The sequence below is a fragment of the Bison bison genome, unplaced genomic scaffold (genome assembly GCF_000754665.1).
Source record: "Bison bison bison isolate TAMUID 2011002044 unplaced genomic scaffold, Bison_UMD1.0 scf7180017864518, whole genome shotgun sequence".
NCBI lineage: Eukaryota > Metazoa > Chordata > Mammalia > Artiodactyla > Bovidae > Bison > Bison bison.
In genome coordinates this window covers 18,228,351-18,240,874 of record NW_011495071.1, presented here as the reverse complement: position 1 = coordinate 18,240,874, position 12,524 = coordinate 18,228,351, and the positions used below count along the sequence as shown (strand labels likewise).

At 45.9% G+C, this 12,524-nt stretch overlaps 1 protein-coding gene across 8 annotated transcripts in view; it reads left to right on the top strand.

Moving 5' to 3' along the window:
• Positions 1-12,524, top strand: part of ARNTL (aryl hydrocarbon receptor nuclear translocator-like) — a 108,964-nt gene that overhangs the window by 694 nt on the left and 95,746 nt on the right. The window lies entirely within an intron of this gene.

The following is a 12,524-nucleotide window of genomic DNA, read 5'->3' as shown; positions in this document are numbered from 1 at the left end:
CCAGCTGCCTCTTAAAGGGACAGCTCCACCCTTTGGGATCAGTGACCCGACTAAGGGCTAGTCCTAGGAAGGTTCAGGGACCCCCGAGGGGACCATCCTTGACGGCTGCACTCCAAGGGCGTTGGGTTAGAGATGCAGCTTCTGCCCTTCCTCCCTCTCCCCTCTACTTTCCTTTCGGGAGCGTGCAGGGCTGGATAGGGGCGGGGAGGGCGTCTCCGCCGGGCTTGGGGAGTCCGAGCCACCCCCTACCCCTTTGGCCCTTTCGCGGGTGCTGGGGCTGCACCTGGGTATTCCCGGCCCGGGGATGCGGCCGACCCCAGCATGCGAACTTCGGTCCGGCCTGCGCCGTCTGGGTCCTGGGCAGCCCGGGGAGGATCCCCGTGGGTCTGCGAGCAGGTGCTCCACGACAGGGGGAATGTCACCCGGCGCCCAGGTGTGGGCCCGCCGGCCGCCCTGGAGTCCTGGAGACCCGCGGAGGGCGCAGCGAGGCTGGCTTTAGCACCGGATTTGACAGATGTCAAAGAAAAAGCTTCCCGCTCGAGATTGTCGGGCGTTGAAAGCCTAGAGAGCTCTCGTTTGCTCGGAGGAATAAGTGGAAGAATAGAAATTAATGCCGATCTTGTGGGGCTCGAGTCAGTCACCCCGAGGGGTCGTGGAACCCGGCTGCAGAGCCGAGGGCAGACGCGGGGAAAGGGAAGGCTCTACTGGCCATAGGCGTCTGTTGTTAAGTTGGTGCTGGCCGGTGGAGTACCAGGCTGTGCCCCTCACCTCACGTTTCTCAATCCCCTGTTCCCTCCCCTGCTTTGGCCCATTCCGATCACCTAGCTCTGTTTTGCCTCTTTTCGCGGTTGTGGTCTCCTCTCCCTGCTTGCATAGCTACTCCTCGGCAAGGAATTATTAGCCAAGTTTTATCACTTAGCTTCCAGAAACAAGATTCAAAGAAGCATTTCTTGACTGTACGTGTATTTCCAGGATCTTCGTTTTATTAAAAAAAAAAAAAATCCATAAAAGCTGCCCATTAGCTGCATCTAGTTTCCCACAACGCTTGCTTGTCATTTGTCCTTGTGACGTTCGCCGCTGTTCCCTCTTTTAATCTATTTTTATGTGACAACTATTATTTTAATTCTTCTTGTCCCATTGATATCAGGATCTGTCGATTTGGGTTGGTAGAGTTTTTAATTAATGTGCTGGTTGAATCATGAGCTTAAAATAATCTTTGCTGCTCCAGAGCAGTTTTGAATAATCTCATGCTCTCCGTGCTTGCAAGACTTAAAAAAAGAAAAAAAAAATCACTGCTGTTAATTTCGATTTCCATATCAATGAAACTCCAAAATGTTTTCTTAATGCAAAGTTCAGTCTTTCACTCCATGATCTATTACTGAGTTCACTTTATTGCTAAGTCTTTAAAACACTTTGTTGAACATACCTGGAAGGCTTTAAAATTTCCCGGGCAGGATTTGAAATTGCCTGTATATCTAAAGCTGAATCTGTAGACGTATTTTTTGTTTTGATTGTAGATGTAGCTGGTGAATAATATAAATAGGTTAAAACTATAGTTAAATGTATACCTTATTCCAACCCCTAAGGTTTAGAAAGAGGGAGAGAGAAAAGAACAGGGGTGGTGGAAGTGTGCTAGCCTGAGAGTTAGAATCGCCTGGTTCCAGCCCAGACTTGGGTTTTCATGGCTGTGCCACTTGGGGCAAGTCACAGAACCCTTCTGGGTTCTACTTGCCTCAGATGGAAAGTAAGGCAGGAGAACGAGGTGATCTCAACAGTTCCTTCTGCTCTAAAGTTCTGTGCTTCTCTAAATATTTAATATGGCTGAATTTCAGGTTGGTATTTACCTGCTGGAACCTCCAGAATATCTGAGCTGACATCCTATTTTCATAGGAAACTTAAACAGATCAACAGATGGTGTTTCAAAGAATCCATTTCAAATGATTTATAAAATGATGACTATTCAGGAGTTTGTCAGCTATTTGCAGAAGAGGTTTGCCTACCAAAGAGAGGAAAAGGAAGTGGCCCTACTTTCAGATTTATCACTTCATACCAATGATCTATATGCCATTTATATATACTAAACAAGGGACAGGCACTGTAGAAAGACTCGTTAACAAAATGCACATGAATATGTAAAAGCTAAATATTCAGTATCTCTCTTTGGTATAAGGGCTGCCTTCCTTTTGTGGGCTTTCTTCTATTTGTGATTCTATCGTCGACTCTCATGGTGGTTGGAGAAAGTCAAATATTAAGGGAACATTTTCTGTCCCAAATGATATTACAATCACAGGCAGTGATTTGAATTAACATCATGGTAGCAAATGAAGGGAAGTAATTGTTTACTTCCTTTTTAAACCTTGAGGTTTAATCGAAAGCCTGGAAATGCAGGCATGTCACTCTTCTCCAGTCTTTTCTCTCCTCATTACCGCTTCATCATAACACTCAGATTTACTCCTAACATCCACCCTGGCTTTCCTCCTCCTCTCTCTAAACAAGACCTGCTCTGACTTAAGCTCCCTCAGCTTCTCTTCCTTTCTGCTCAAAATGTCTTGTCTCTTTCCCTCATCTTTCCTCCTCACCTCTTAGTTTGGAAAAAGCAAGTGAATTTCTTTCCTGTTCCCTCTTGGAGCCTCTGGCAGGAGCCTGGTCTCTGGTGGCAGGACCTAGGACTTGGGTTGGGTGGTGTGTCCTTGGACAAGTGCTGGATTCCTCTGACCGCAGGCTCCGCCTCGGTAGTGTAGTGAAGGTGCCTGCCCCTTGGAGTCCCTAGATCAGGGGAGATGATAACGTGTAAGATGCCAGGGACGCAGGAAGCCCTCCCTCAGTGCCTGCTGCACTCCCTTCCCAGCACTGCCAGGGTGCTGTCACTAGAATTTCCTTCGTGCTTCTTTCTCTCAGCCTCCTCACCAACCCCAGAAAAGCCCTTGTCTTGACTGATGAGGGAAGGATGGAAGAGGAAGAAACAGGCCTACTGTGGGCCGCTGTGCAGCAGGCAGCTTTCACAGGTGTGCATTTGTGCTCCTGGGTCCCTCTGTCTCTCTCTCCCCTCCCTGCCCAGCAGTTGCTCCCAGGGCTGTGAACATTGACCCCCTCAACTTTCTCATCTGCTCCATCCTCAGCTCCTGCCCTCTGGCTTCTCTACTATCCTTCTTATTTATTCTCAAATATCTCCAAAAACTTTTAAGTCTGGAATCCAGGCGCCCATTCTTAGTCCTCAGTTGTTGATCTTGGCCCTTTTGCAGCTTTTACCCACATGTCTTTTCTTCCTTCCTGAAATCCCCTTCTCAGCCTCTGGGTTTTCTTCTTACACACCCTAAAGGTAGGTGTCTGTCCAGGTCTCTGCTCTTCACACTGTCTTTGTTGGCTTGGGTCCCGTTTCTTGTCCTGATGTGTCTGTCCTGCTTCAGCTGCTAGCAGGTCCATCGTGGATATTAATTGCAGCCTGTTGCCAGCATTGGTGGCCTTGGCATAACAGGTTGCAAACAACTTGCAAACATGGTCTCATTCATCCTCAGGATAGCTGTACTCCTTCACCATCAGGCTGTCCTGAAAGGGACTTTGGTTGGGTGGCTAAAAGTGCAGACTTTGGAGCCAGATTTTGTATCCTTTCTGGTTATATGACTTGTGGTCAAGTTGCTTTGCTCTCTGTTTTGGTGTCCTCATCAGTAAGATGGGAATTACTGTAGTCCTTGGGCTTCCCTGGTGGCTCAGCTGGTAGAGAGTCTGCCTGCAGTGCTGGAGACCCAGGTCCAATCCCTGTGTCAGGAAGATCCCCTGGAGAAGGAAATGGTCACCCATTCCAGTATTCCTGCCTGGAAAATCCCATGGACAGAGGAGCCTGGCAGTCCATGGGGTCGCGAAGAGTCGGACACTACTGAGACTTCACTTTCACTTTCTAGTCCTTACCTCAGAGTGCAGTATGGATTCAATGAGTTAAAGAATGAAAAATACATAAAGCGCTTCCTGAATCATAGTGAGCATTCATGGATATTAGCTATCAGTTTTGCTGCTCCTTCTTCCCTTTCCATACCCAGCCCGCCTGGCCGTGAGCACGGGACTGTCAGCTCCCTGGACCAGCCTTCGGCCTGTTCTGTGCCTCAACCTTCCCTCATCCAAATCCTCCTCCTTTTTAAGCTCCAGCTCAGATGCTTAGTCCTCCTGGAGCTATGCTTCATTTTGTTTTTCCTCCTCTCTTGCTGGGCAGCAGTGTCTCCCCAGCCCTTGACCTAGCTAGCACTAATTATTTTAGGTACTGCTGCATCCCATATCGTGTTGGGCTGCCTCTGGGAATATCTTACCTGCAGGTTCCAGGCCAATCACTTTTGGGGCACTAATCTTGGTTTCCCCAAATTAGAGGCACAGGGAGCTTCAGGACATATTTGTCCAATCCCAGTGAATGATCTTGAGGAGGAGGAGGAGATGGGGTGGGGTAGGCACTCTGGGACTACGCACAGGAGGGAAGGAGGTCCACCTGTGGAGAGGTGGGCTGTGAGATGAGGGAGTGAAACGGGCACGAGTGGACGTGGCCATGAGTAATTAAGTCCAAGTGGAAGGAAGGATTGAGTTGGGGACCTACAGTTGTGGAGATGAAATTGAATAAGCTTTAGTCATCTTTGCTTCAGGAGAACGTGGAGTGCTGGCATATGATGGGAAATGATTTTTACATTAGTACATGCTGTCCTTTTAAATAGGATAAACTCATGTTTAGCCAGCCTGGTTAAAGAAGGGGATGGATGGTCTGTCTAATTTAATATTCTGGTTAATACTCTACCCATTAGATTTTGTACATATGCTAAGTAAAACATTTACAAGTGTTTATGTGTTCAACTGCTGTTTGAAATGTGTGACCTGGGCAAATTAGTTAGCTTCTTTGAGTCTGATTTACCTCATTTGCAAAATAGAAATAATAATAAGGATGATAACGGCAGCTAATGTTTATTGAACATTCTCTGAGTGCCAGCAGATATGTTAGTCACCTTATGTTTATTAACTTGTTCAATCCTCGTAATAACCCCATGAGGTAGGTAGAGCGATTATCCTTATTTTACAAGTGAGGTGGTTTTGTGCACTGCCCAGCTGGGATGGGGCCGGGCTGGATTTGTGGCAGGGGGAGGGGGAGGGACAGTCTGCTCTCTAAACGCGGTGGTGGATGCCTTCTGGGACGAACCTTAGGATTTGATCAGTGTCAAGCCAAGCAGGCCCTCGATGATTGGTAACCGGTCTTATTGTTGATGGGCTTTCTTGGTGGCTCACATGGTAAAGAATCTGCTGGCAAGGTAGGAGACCTGGGTTTGATCCCTGGGTCGGGAAGATCCCCTAGAGGAGAGTATGGCAACCCACTCCAGTATTCTTGCCTGGGAAATCCCATGGACAGAAGAGCCCAGCAGGCTACAGTCTGTGGGACTGTAAAGAGTCAAACATGACAGAGCAACTAACACTTTCACTTTTCACTTTCACTTCTTGTTGACAAACGTGGCACGTGCCTCCTCTTAAACAGGACTGGAGTCCTCTGAGGTAGGGCACAAGGGGTGCACATTTGGATATTACCCGAGGGGCACTTACAGGGGCTTGTGGGCGTGCTCCTTACGTTCTGTTGTGCATTTCTGTGTCTCCTGCTTCCCCCCTGCCTCTCTGTGGCATTGCCCTGACATGGGCCTTACGTGGTTCAGTCAGCGCCTCCTCAGGCAGCTTGTGAGAGATGAACAGAACTCATTACCCACTGCCCCCTGACGTGGCCATCACTGGGAGGAGAACTTTTGTAAAGTCTCTCACCTTCCCCTCCTCTTCCCAGCGCCTTACCCCAAAGACAGATGTCCACAGCCTTAATGTGTACGTATATATAGATAGATTTCTTTAATGCCAGTTGTTCCCCGAATACATTTAGATAGTAAGGAAAATGTTGTTTTATGTCAAGAACCTGTTACATAAAAATGTGTTATATAATGTTCAAATATATACTGCACAGTGAAGTTATATACTACTTTTTTCCCCAAAGAATAAAAAGACAGTAAACACAGGCTTACTGAAGGTAATTAATCTCAGATGTGAAAGGCATGGAAAGACATGCCCTGCCCTCAGAGTTATCATTTTGAACCTCTCTTCCCCTTCTTGAATGCTCCAAGTATAGACAGGACGTTTGGGAGCTTGACCCAAATCTGCCATGGAATGCTACTGGGAAATACTCTGGAAGTTGTCTGTTTTTTTTTTTTTTTTTTAAACTGGGGGAGTGCTCCTTGCTCACTTGCATCTCCCTGATGTCTAAGCAGAGGGGAGGGGTTCTTTTTGTCCCCCTCCTGTTCAGACCATCAAGGTCATCCTCTAACCAATTTTCTGCTCTACTCTCTGCTTCCTTCAGTTCCTCCCACATGATGTATCCAACTTTGCCTCCCAAGAGCAGCCCTGCTGCCAGTGGCCTGTGGTCGGCACCCCTGTGTCCGGTTCTCCAGGCTCTGCAGAGTCTGCCCGCTCCCCCTCACCAGCCCCGCCCCTCATCCTCCACTTCCACTCCCGCCCGAGCAGGTTGCCAATTCAGTTCTGCTTGTCCCTGCCCAGGCCACCCTGTGCCCTACTCTTTCCTGCTGTCTGGCTTCTCTTGGATTCTCCCTTGACTAGAGAGGCCTCTCTTCTCTACCCCAGCTTGCCTTGACTCTCTCTTCTTTGTGAAGCCTCCTCTGATGATATTTGTCGCATTTGCTCTTTCTTTCTTTTTTACTTTTGATTGCCAGCCATTCATTCAGAAGCATTAGTACTACATAATTAGCATATTGATCATATCACTTTCAATCAGGATGGCCAGTGCTCTCATTTTTTAGTTGTTTCATGAATAATCATCTTGTCCTTACTTCCCCACCCTGCACCTATACTCACTCATGCAGTGAAGTTTCTTGGATGCCTACCATGTGCATAGCAATGTTTCAGGCATAGAAGATAAAGCAGTGAACAAAACAGAATCCTAGGGGGAGGAGACAGATCGAAAATACCTAAGCATGTTACCTCCTTGTAGTGATAGATGCTGGGTAAGCAACCACAGAGGGTAAAACAGCAGTGATGATGAAGAAGCTTGCTGTAGCTGGGTCCTTGGGTGAAGAGGTGACGTTAGAGCTCAGCTGAAGGAAGATATGGGTAAAGTATCACAAGAAGAGGGAACAACTAGTACCAAGGCCCTGAGATTAGAAGCAGCTTGATTGTTTTTGAGGAAAGTACAGGCCAGTGAAACTGGATGATGAATTCCTTGAGGATAGATGTTTTGTCCTCCCTCTAATCCTCAGCCCAGGCTTCCCTGGTGGTTCAGTGGTAAAGAATCTGTCTGCCAATGCAGGAGGTGCAGGTTCGATCCCTGGGTTGGAAAGATCCCCTGGAGAAGAAAATGGCAGCCCGCTCCAGTATTTTTGCCTGGAGAATTCCATAGACAGAAGAGCCTGGTGGGCTGCAACCCATGGGGTAGCAAAGAGCTGGACACGACTTATTAACTAAACAACAACCACAGCAGTCCTTAGCCCAGTGCTAAAAGGCCCTGTAAATACTTGCATTCACAATGGGAGCATTTGCCCTTGGTTATACATTGTATAAATAGCAGTTGACCGTATTCTGTTCAGAGGCTTTTAATAAAACATTATATTGCATGCATGTAAACAAATTAAGGGTTTGATGAATTTTCTCATAAATATACTCTTAGCATTTATCACTGTTAACTGTTTTAATTACATCTAGTGCAGAGCTTCAGACTTCAGAACTCTGTTTTACATGCATAGCCATCTTAAAAACAGGTTTTATTCCAAAAGTTCATTTATGAGGCAGTTGATGGAAACTTGGGATAAATTTTTCTGTGGAAAAAAGTGAACTAAATGGTGGTTTAGTTCCCAAGCAAGCCCATAAAAGCCTTTTAATGCTCATTCTATAATAACTGAAACCATACTATTTAGTGCTAAAGCATTGTCAGCATTAATTAAGCCTTCCAAAGCCAGACCCCCATTTATATAGCATTAAAGGTCATTTACTCTTAGCATTCATGTGACTCATTGAACTCAGTCACTTCTCCTACAATTTTTCTAGTCTGAAAAGCTTTATAAAAGGGCTTTTTTTGTGTTTTGTTTGTTTGTTTGTTTTTTTACTTTTTTGCCTTTAGGATTTCATTTCTTGTGTTATAAATGAGACAGTGGTGTGAGAAATGGGAAACTGTGGGCTGGAAGTTGGGAGAGACCTGGGCTCCAGTCTCGGCCCAACAACTGTCTTCCTGAGTGAAGTTGCCCTCAGTGAACTTTGATTTCTCAGGTCTTGGCTATAAAATCCTGTTTTCTCAATGTAACAGGAAAACATACATACACTGCATTGTTCACACCTGCCCTCGAATAGCGACCTCCAGTTTCTTATTGAAGAATCAAGTGGAATACAAAATAATGAGGAACTCAATAAGTTCCCATGCGTAGTGCTCAACAGTTAATGCCTTCAGTATGAACCTTGACTTTGATCTGCTCTCTCTCCTGACCAGTTGAAAGAAATTCTGTCCTAGAACTTTCAGTCCAGATAAGATTCCTGTGTTCCTGGTCGACTTATCTTCCCTATAATTATGTAAATCGTTTTTTCTTTTTAACTCTTAGGGATAAAAATGGTGACTCTGGTTTGTTGCTTTTGAAATAGACTTACAAGTGCCCTTAGGGAATGGAACGAGTTTGCAGGAGAGAGCAGAGCTGAAGGAGTGTGGGATCAAAAACAATTTTAAATGTTAAATGCAAAGCTATTTTCAGTATCTTGCTGGAAGAAAAAAAATTTTTTTCAAGGCTTCAGATGATAGAAGAGGTTTCTGCTCTGAAGGAGAAGAGCCTCAGGTTTTACCATGGTGAAAACTACCCAGTTCTTTACCTGCCACCCCTCCCTTCCTCCTCTCCCACCTCTAAGTCTTGTTTTTGGCCTCAAGAGCGGTTTTTGCTATTTGAGAGGTTTGATATTTAAGCAAATGCTAGTGTGAGGGCTCATCTGGGACCTAGGGTATAAGAGGCTTAGAGTTCAGCTATCTTAGGGTGCAGAGGGCTATATGATGAGCTTCCCCAGTAGATTCTGGAACGAGGGGAGCCTCATTGGCAGTGACAGTGCACTTTGAGCACTGCGTCTGCTTGGTTACTTGTGAATGGTATGTTCCATTTTTTTCTTTTTCCCTTGCTTGAAGGCATAGCAAGAGGAGTTGGTGCAAGAAGTTATTGCTCTGTGTGGATTTCACTTAGGAGCTAGAGGGTAGTGTTATACCCAGCCTTCCTCCTTGAATCCTGGAATACTGGCAGGAATTTTGTCTGTTTTGTTCTCTGCTGTATCCCCAAGCCTCTAAGAAAGTGTCTGCATAGAGTAACCACTCGATAAATAGCTGCTGATTGAGTGAGTTCAGCTTGGGAAAACCTCAACTTTCCCACCTTGTCTGATAGTATAGGCTTATGTGCTTGGTCTTGCCAGGTACTTTGGATTTTAGATTTCCCTTTCCTTTTGCCATCTGTATTTTTCTTATTCTTCAGGGTGGCCAGATATCAGTATCTTTTATTGATGATCAGGACTTACCTGGCCGTGGTTGTCCCTGCCCTGCTGATGTTCATCTTTATGTTATCTTTAATTGGCTCCAAAGTACAGAAAATCAATAGCTGAGCCACATCAACTAAAGAAAACTTCCTGTGTATTTCTTTGGGTGTAGTACTATACATTTCTTTATTCAATTGAGAGATATCTGAAGGGCCATATACCAGGCACAATGCTAGACCCAGAGGAAGAACAGAAATAGTTATGGCCAAGGAGCCTGCAGTTTTATCTGCATATAGAGGATAATCCAAGGCCACATACAATGCCAATATAGATGATCTGTAATTGCTACAGGATTTCAGAGACTAGAAAGCTCTTTTTGAGTTGCTGTGGTAGGGAGGAAGCTTTGTGGAAGTGATCAAATCCAGACTTTTAAGGATGTGTAGAATTGAGATTCACAGAAAAGCGTAGCACAGGTGTTTCCAGGGACTAGGTAGGTGGGAACATAGCATATCAAAAGCACCGAGGTAGGGATGACCAGTTTGTATTCACGGACACAGACTTGCGTGGAATGGAGGGTTTTTCATTTCAGACGACAATAATTACTAACACATCGAGAGTTCTTATGATGTCCTTCATACTTCATATATATTATCTGATCTAATGCCTACAAGAGCCCATGAAGGAGATACTATTATTAGCATCATTTCAGAGATGAGGAAAGTGAGGCACAGAGTGATCTAGTAACCGTCCTAAGGTCACATAGCTAAGAAGCAGCGGATCCAGGATTAAAAACTAAGCCATAGAGACGTGTGACCAGTGGAAGCCTCTGTCTCCCACCGTCCTCCAGATGCAGGATTTGGGTTTGGTTGGGAGTTTTAGAGTCACGAGCTGTAAGTGGACAAGACTGTAGTCTACTCCTTCATTTTGTAGAAGAAACTCAGCAACCTTAAATGGCAAGTCACCGTTTACCTAGTGAGGTAGAGACTGGTAGAGAACCAGTGAGGTGGTTTCATTATGGTTAGGGTTTTTAGTGATGTGAAATTATTCTTCTCAGGTGGCGCTATGGTAAAAAGCCCACCTGCCAACGCAGGAGATGTAAGAGATGTGGGTTCGATCCCTGGGTCGGGAAGATCCCCTGGAGGAGGAGATGGCAACCCACTCCAGTATTCTTGCCTGGAGGATACCACGGACAGAAGCACCTGGTGGGCTACAGTCCATAGGGTCACAAAGCATCGGACACGACTGAAGCAACGTACGCATAAACATGAATCCAGTGTGAGTGTTCCAGTTGGATTGGAGCAGAGGGACTGACTGCAGCAGAGACGGGATGGGAGGCTACTAGCTGAATCCAGACAGAGATTCAGCTGAGTGGAGCCAGAACTGGGAATTAATTGTCAATTATGTTAATCGGCATGGCTGTTTTCAGCCGCCCTTTAGAATTTAGAGTGTGGGGAACATCTGCCTGTGTGAGTGGCTTTCAAGTATGTGAATCTGCAGTGTATTGTGACCGTGACACCTTGGTTAATGACTTCTCGAGAAGCAAAGCACCATTATGGAAGTCAGATGTTTAAAAACAAATACCCACATTTGCCAGGAAGGTTCCCTGATTAGAAATGGGATAACCTGCATTCTAGGCTGCTTCCAACACCTAAGCATCAGATTGTTGTTATTTAGTCACTAAGTCGTGTCCGACTCTTTTGCAACCCCATGGACTATATCTCTCCAGGCTCCTCTATGGGATTTCCCAGGCAAGAATACTGCAGAGAGTTGTCATTTCCTTCTCCAGGGGATCTTTCTGACTCAGGTATCAAACCTGCATCTCCTGCATTGGCAGGCGGGTTCTTTACCCCTGAGCCACCAGGGAAGCACCGGATAGCCTAAGCCAGAAACTTAATGTCTCTAGCTGTGACTAATTCCTTATCTGTGGAACAGGTATAAATTCATATCCAGCCCCTTACAGTGTGGTTCTAATGCTGGAGTAAGATAAGAGCTGTAAACTTGCTCCCTGGTTGTAGGGAGCAGAAGTTGTGGTTTTAACAGTGAAGGTGTACCAGCCTTTCAGGCAGAGCCTGAAGGGCACAGAAGTTCTCCTGCCTCCAGGGTGTGTTTAGGGATGCGGCGCTGTCCACCAGATGGGTGCTGACTAGCCTCACTTTGCTGGGTAGGGCCATATTTCAAAGATAATGGTATATTTCACCTTTAGAAACAGGGGAACTAGCCTGGGCGTGGATAGAAAAGTTAGGCCAGACATGCTAGTTAATCTGTACTCCTCTGTGCACACCACTCAGGTTAGTGATGGGCTGCTGTGAACTGGAAAAACCAGTGTCAGGATCCAGCCAGCTGGCCAGTTGGGCATTCTTAGATATTTCACCTGTCCTGGGTCAATAGGCAGAAATCCAGAAGAACCTTGATTACTTTGGAAACTTAATGAGTGAGCCAGCATGCTGCCCTGATGATACTTGGTTACAAAGCTTGTGGCAGTCTTGACATGAAGGATTGGAGATTTGCCGAATCTTAATTTTTGTTAGTATTGCGGATGAATTTATTATTCATAATAATAACTATAGCATACTTAACCTCTGAGTATTTACCCTCTGCCGAGAACTACGCTAAGGGCTCACATGACTTTTCTCATTGAATACTCACAATAGCCCTGTCAGGTGGATTCCCGCTTTCTAGTTAGGGAGACTGAGATCCAGTGCCTCTGATGGTCCAGTGAGTGGAAAAGCCAAGATCCAAACTCAGAACAATCTCCCTCTTACCTGCTGCAGTCTTCTTCCTCTCTTTTCCTGGGACCCTAAAATGCTTCCTAAATTTGGTTTTGAGGTTTCTGACAGCACAGTGGGTCTTTGGAAGGCATTTTTGGTTGATAGTGACTGGCTCACCACGGCTCTCCCTCCTTCACAGCCCATGGCTGGCATCTGGCAGCTCTTGCCGACTGCCCTGTGGCTCGTGAGCAAAGGATGCCAAAGATGAATGCGCCGGATTGACTAACTATTGCTGGCTAGTGCAAGTGGTGGTGG